The following is a 7,284-nucleotide window of genomic DNA, read 5'->3' as shown; positions in this document are numbered from 1 at the left end:
CCTATCATGATGTTCGCCACAGAACCTGTTTAAGATACAATGATGTTTTCTTTAGGAGTTTCTTCAGGTTGTCTATGTCAGGAGTGATTGTTTCAGTTGGGCTTTTTACTGAAAATGTGTTCAGATGAGTGATGTCATTATTCATTTTCAGGATGAAGTGGAATCAGTTTCTCCAGTGTTTCAGTCTCTCCTGCCTTCCCTTCTACACTGTTAGGAATTGAACTCAGCCTGAACCCGCTTTCTTCCCCCTTTCTTGGGTGATTCCATGCCTGCCCTGTAATTCCTGGCCCCAAATCTCAAGCCGTCACACACTGTAAAATGTGGCAGCTTCACCAGCCGGGCAGGGGTCGCTCTAGCCCTTTTGCAGGTGAGCCATCTTCCCAGATCTTGGAGTCCGTTGCCTTACCTTTCTCAGAGCTCTGAGACAGCTGCTGGCACTGAGGGTCCCAGAGGTCCCCTTGGGAGATGCACCCTCCTCCATCCCACACAGCCCTGTTCACACTGAGGTCTGAAAGAGACAAAGAGAAGTTAGTCTCCCAAAGTCACGATCCTCCTTCGTTCTCTTGAAGCCTCTGAGTCTCTACTCCCTGCCCTGGAAAGTCCCTGGTCCCTGAACCAGCCTGCTGATTTCAGTTAGAAATCAGCCATGAGGATCCTGACCCAGAAAGTAAAGCAAGAAGATGGGGCAGGGGCTTTGCTCCCCAGCCTGGGAGAGGTCCAGCAATGTCAAATTGTGCAGGTGGCATGTGCCCGTAGTTCCAGCACTTTGGGAGGCTGAGGGGAGTGGATTTCTTGAGCCCAGGAGGTCAAGGCTACAGTGAGCTATGATTGCACCACTGCACTCCAGCCTAGGTGACAGAGTGAGACCCTGTCTCTACAAAATTTTATAAAAATTAGCTGGGGATGGTGGCACGCGCCTGTAGTCCCAGCTACTCAGGAGGCTGAGGAGGGAGGATCACTTGAGCCCAGGACATCATGTTCATAATGAGCTATGATGGCACCACTGCACTCCAGCCTAGGTGACAGAGTGAGACCTTGTCTCTAAAATAAATAAATAAACAAATAAATAAAGATTTTTAAAAGAGAGAATATGACCTACTAGAATACCATGCTAACGGGCTGGGCGTGGTGGCTCATGCCTGTAATCCCAACACTTTGGGAAGCTGAGGCAGGCAGATCACGAGGTCAGGAGTTCGAGACCAGCCTAGCCAATATGGCAAAACCCTGCCTCTACTAAAAATACAAAAATTAGGGCAGGTGACATGTGCGCCTATAGTGCCAACTGCTTGGGAGGCTGAAGCATAAGAATCGCTTGAACCTGGGAGTCAGAGGTTGCAGTGAGCCGAGATCACACCACTGTACTCCAGGCTGGGTGACAGGGCAAGACTCAAAAAAAAAAAAAAAAAAAAAATGCCCACATTGTAATCGCAATTTGAAATATATAAGTAAGTGGTTGATTTAGATTTGTGATTTTCCATTAGAATCTTGTAAGGTTGTAAACTGTTAAAACATTTAAAAGAACTTAAGATTCAACACATGTAAACATTTAATTAGGCTCGTAGAACCATCTATGTGTGGGGAAGTTTTAAAAAATATACATTTAATTTATTAGATTTATGGAATTTCTTAAGTAATCGGGAAGTTTAATTTATGAATTTAATGAAGTTTAATTTATGAATCAGACAACTGAAGTCCTTCAATAGAAAATAAAATGTACAGTCACATATTCTTAGCTAGAAAAATTATTTTAAAAAGACAAGAATGATTCATGCCAGATGTTGTGAATGTTACCTTGTTTGGTGCTGGGAATTTTTGCATTCCGTTTTTCTTCTATTTATTATTATTATTATTTGAGACAGAGTCTTGCTCTGTTAGCCAGGCTGGAGTGCAGTGGCACAATCTCGGCTCACTGCAACCTCTGTCTCCTAGGCTCAAGCAATTCTCCTGCCTCAGCCTCCCGAGTAGCTGGGATTACATGCACGCGCCACCTCCCAGCTAATTTTTGTATTTTCAGTAGAGACGGGGTTTCACCATGTTGGCCAGGCTCGTCTCAAACTCCTGACCTCAGGTAATCCGCCCACCTTGGCCTCCCAAAATGCTGGGATTGCAGGCGTGAGCCACCACACCTAGCCAATTATTTAAAAGTTTTTTTTTTTTTAGAGACATGGGTCTCACTATGCTGCCCAGGTTGGTCTTGAACTCTGGGCCTCAAGGGATCCTCCTGCCTCAGCCTCCCAAAGTGCTGGGATTACACGTATGAGCCACCACATCCAGTCCAAAATAGTTTCTATAACTGTGTTCTGTATGTGCAATAATTCAATAAAAACATGGAAAAAATGTGTATATAAACAAACAGAACTTCTAGAGATAAAAAAAAATACACCAGATGGGATTAAGGACAGATTAGACATTGAAGACGAAAATGAATAATGATGTGAAGGGATGGCAATAGAAACTATCCACATTGAAAGACGTAAAGAAAAAATAAGCTGGGCGTGGTGGCTCATGCCTGTAATCCCAGCACTTTGGGAGGCCGACGTGGGCAGATCACAAGGTCAGGAGTTCGAGACCGACCTGGCAAATATGGTGAAACTCTGTCTCTACTAAAAATACAAAAATTAGCCGGGCTTGATGGCACACACCTGTAGTCCCAGCTACTCGGGAGGCTGAGGCAGAATAATCACTTGAACCAGGAGGCGGAGTTTGCAGTGAGCTGAGATCATGCTACTGCACTCCAGCCTGGGTGACAGAACAAGACTCCATCTCAAAAATAAAAAAAATAAAAATAAAAAAAAATTTAAGGGTGGGGTGCAGTGGCTCACGCCTGTAATCCCAGCCCTTTGGGAAGCCCAGACAGGCAGATCACTTGAGCCCAGGAGTTCAAGACCAGCCTGGGCAACATCATGAAGCCTCCATCTCAACAAAAAGTACAAAAATTTGCTGGGCATGGTGGCGTGCACCTGTAGTACCAGCTACTTGAGAGGCTGAGGCAGGAGAACTGCTTGAGCCCGAGAGGTGGAGGTTGCAGTGAGCTGAGATTGCATCACTGCATTCCAGCCTGGGCAATGGAATGAAACCCTGTCTAAAAAAAAAAAAAAAAAATTTCTGTTTTACAGATTATCAGTGAGTGCTGGGACAACACTCACTGATATATTAAGCAGCCTAATATATACGAGTACATAAAGGCCAGGAGAAAAAGGTGTAACTAAAAAATATGTGAAGAAACAATGGCCCCAAAATTTCAAACTTGATAAAAACTATAAGCCAACAGCTCCAAAAAGTTCAAAAACCCCAAACACAAGAAACATGAAGAAAACTACCAAGGCACTCAGATTCTACAGATATTAAAATGGAGATCTGTCAACAACTTTATGCCAATAAATTTGACAACTTAGATGAAATGAACAAATTCTCTGGAAGACACAAACTAGAAAAGCTCACTCAAGAATAAATAGATTGGCCAGTCATGGTGGTTCATGCTTGTAATCCCAGCCCTTCAGGGGACCGAGGGGCAGTGGATCACTTGAGACCAGGAGTACGATACCAACCTTAGCAATAGAGAGAAAGCTCATCTCTACAAGAAATACAAAATATAAAAATTAGGGCTGGGCGTCGACCCTAGGTGCCCCATCCCCAACCTCACTTACTACCTTTCATCCCACTGGGATCATGCAAATTAATGTAATTTAATATAATTTATAATATAATTTCTTTTTATTACTTTTAATAGACTTAGAGATGGGGTCGTGCTATGTTGCCCAGATGGTCTCAAGCTCTGGGTCCAAAGTGATCCTCCTGCTTCAGCCTCCCCAAATGCTGGAATTACAGACATGAGCCACTGTGTCTGGCATATTATCTTTCAATAATGAAAAAATAAAATAGGCTGGGCGTGCTGCCTCATACCTGTAATCCCAGCACTTTGGGAAGCCAAGAGGGGAGAGCTGCTTGAGGCTATGAGTTTCAGACCAGTCTCAGAAACATAGCAAAACCTTGTCTCTCCCAAAAATCAAAAAAATTAGCTGGGGGTGGTGGTGCGCACCAGCTACTCAAGAGGCTGAGGTAGGTGGATCACTTGAGGCCACAGTTTGAGATCAGCCTAGGCAACATGGCGAGATACTACCGCTACTAAAAAAGAAATTAACCAGGTGTGGTGGTGCATACCTCTAGTCCCAGCTAATCGGGAGGCTGAGTGGGGAAGACCACTTGAGCCCAGGAGTTCAAGGCTGCAGTGAGCTATGATGGCGCCACTGCACTCCAGCCTGGGCAACAGAGAGAGGTCATATCTCTTAAAAACTACAAGAAGTCTTTGAACAAAGGGCCTTGCATGCCCATTTTGCTCTGGGCCCTAAAATTATGTAATCGGTTTCGTCTAGAACCAGCTGAGAGGTCTCAGCCCCATTATCTCAGCACTATGAGCGGCATGAAGTCGCTCAGTCTGTGGGGTGCTGGTGACCGGGGTCGGCTACCTAAGACAGAGTGTGCCAGGGATGGAGAGGCAAGGCCGAGTGACCAAGGCCAACGAGGCCTCACGGCTCCTATAGCCAGCCCTCCTGATGGCAAAACCAGGCCCATAGGCCCAGGCCCACAGCAGAACTTCCTGGAAACAGCACACCCCTGTCCCTGCCTGGGCCTAGCCCCTGCAGGTAAATCCAGGCAGATATAGGAGGCCAAGGGCTCCCCGTGACCATCTTCACTCCACTGTGCTCACTAGGCCCTGACCCACTGACCCCAAGAGGTGGGAAGAGGGTTTAGTGAGAGGGAAGTAAGAAGACTTTGCAGGGGTGAGTATAGGAGATAAGGGGAGAGAAGGGACTGGGCCTTGGACAGTGTTATTGGGGTGAGGCCACCACGCACAGCAAACACTCAGTTCCGCAATATCCACTGTGTGGGTTCCTCCATAACTGCTTTATTTTATTTTTATTTTTTCTTTCTTTGTTTTTTTGAGACAAGGTCTCAGTGTTACCCGGGCTGGAGTTCAGTGGCACGATCGTGGCTCACTGCAATCTCCGCCTCCTGGGTTCAAGCAATCCTTCAACTTAGTCCCCCAAGTAGCTGGGACTACAGACATGCATCACCATGCCCAGCTATTTTTTTTTTTTTGGAAAGAGAGTCTTGCTCTGTCATCCAGGCTGGAGCACAGTGGCATGATCTTGGCTCGCTGCAACCTCCACCTCCCAGGTTCAAGTGATTCTCCTGCCTCAGCCTCCCGATTAGCTGGGATTACAGTCACACACAACCACACCTGGCTAAATTTTTTGTACTTTTAGTAGAGATGGGGTTTCGCCATGTTGGCCAGGCTGGTCTCCTGACCTCACATGATCCGCCCGCCTTGGCCTCCCAAAGTGCTGGGATTACTGGCGTGAGTCACTGCACCTGGCCTATATTTTTTGTAGAGATGGGCTTTCACCATGTTAGCCAGGCTGGTCTTGAACTCCTGGCCTCAAGTGATCTGCCTGCCTCAGCCTCCCAAAGTGCTGGGGTTACAGGTGTGAGCCACCATGCCCAGCCTCTTTTTTTTTTTTTTTTCTTGAGATGGGGTCTCCCTCTGTTGCCCAGGCTGGAGTGTAGTGGTGCAAACATGGCTTATTGCAGCTTCCACCTCCTGGCCTCAAGTGATCCTCCTACCTCAGCCTCCCAAGTAGCTGGGACCACAGACGCACACCACATTGCCTAATTTTTAAATTTTTTTGTAGAGATGGAAGTCTCCCTGTGTTGCCCAGGCTGGTCTCAAACTTCTGGGCTCAAGCGATCCTCTCACCTCAGCCTCCCAAAGTGCTGGGATTCCAGGCACGAGCCACCCACACCTGGCCCTCTAATTGTTTTCATGTTCGCTCTGTTCTCCCCAACCCCATTAATTTTTTCTCTTTTTTTAGAGACGTGGTCTCCGTCTGTCACCCAGACTGGAGTGCAGTGCTTAAGTGGGGTGCTGGTGGCCTCCCCACTGGAGGGCCATGGGAGGTGGGAAGAGCGGGTGGAAGAGAAGGAGGCAGAAGCAGTTGGGGTCACACACCCCCTCCTTCTCCTCACTGGTTTCCTCCCTTGCTGTTTTTTCCAGCTAATAGCAATTTCTTTTTTCTTCTTCTTTTTCTTTTTTCTTTTCTTTTCTTTTCTTTTTTTCTTTTTGAGATAGAGACAGAGTCTCACTCTGTTTCCCAGGCTGGAGTGCAGTGGTGCCATCTCTGCTCACTGCAACCTCTGCCTCCCAGGTTCAAGCAATTGTCATGTCTCAGCCTCCTGAGGGGTTGATATTACAGGCTTGTCACACCATGCCCAGCTAATTTTTCTATTTTTAGTAGAGACGGGTTTTTGCCAGGTTGGCCAGGCTGATCTTGAACTCCTGACCTCAAGTGATCCACCCGCCTCGGCCTTTCAAAGTGCTGGGATTGCAGGCATGAATCACTGTTCCTGGTCAGCAATTTCTTTTTTTAAAAAAAAGACCTGCTCCCTGCCATCAAAAAGTGGGCAAATGACATGAACAGACACTTCTCAAAAGAAGACCTACAAATGACCACCAAACATATGAAAAAATGCTCAACATCACTAATCACCAAGGAAATGCAAATTGAAACCACAATGAGATACAGAATATATCCCAGTCACAATGACCATTATTAAAAAGCCAAAAACAAAAACGAAAACAAAAAACCAAATAGATGTTGGCATGGATGTGGTGAAAAGGGAACGCTGATACATTGCTGGCAGGAAGTAAATCAGTACAACCTCTATAAAAAACAGTATGGAGATTTCTCAAAGAACTCAAAGTACATCTGCCATTTGATCCCGCAATTCCACTACTGGGTACCTAACCAAAAGAAAACAAGTCACTGGATCAGCCAGGCGCAGTGGCTCATGCCTGTAATCCCTGCACTTTGGGAAGCTGAGGCAGACAAATCACTTGAGATCAGGAGTTTGAGACCAGCCTGGCCAACATGGCGAAACCCCCATCTCTACTAAAAATACAAAAATTAGCCAGGTGTGGCGGTGGGCACCTGTAATCCCAGCACTCGGGAGGCTGAGGCAGGAGAATCACTTGAACCTGGGAGGCGGAGGTTGCAATGAACCGAGATAGTGTCACTGCACTCCAGCCTGGGACAGAGTGAGACCTGTCTTAAAAAAAAAAAAAAAACCAAAAATATATATATTTTAATATTGAAAGGTCTGCTCCTCATGCCCCACCCTGGCAGGGTCTCCTCTCATTCCTTTCTGCTGTCAGCTGAATTGAAACCCTAAACCCCATTGCCCCAGAAGGTGGCCTTATTTGGAGATAGGGTCTTTGCAGGGGAT

Source organism: Piliocolobus tephrosceles, chromosome 8 (genome assembly GCF_002776525.5).
Source record: "Piliocolobus tephrosceles isolate RC106 chromosome 8, ASM277652v3, whole genome shotgun sequence".
In the NCBI taxonomy this organism is placed as follows: domain Eukaryota; kingdom Metazoa; phylum Chordata; class Mammalia; order Primates; family Cercopithecidae; genus Piliocolobus; species Piliocolobus tephrosceles.
Note: the sequence above shows the minus strand (reverse complement) of the source record.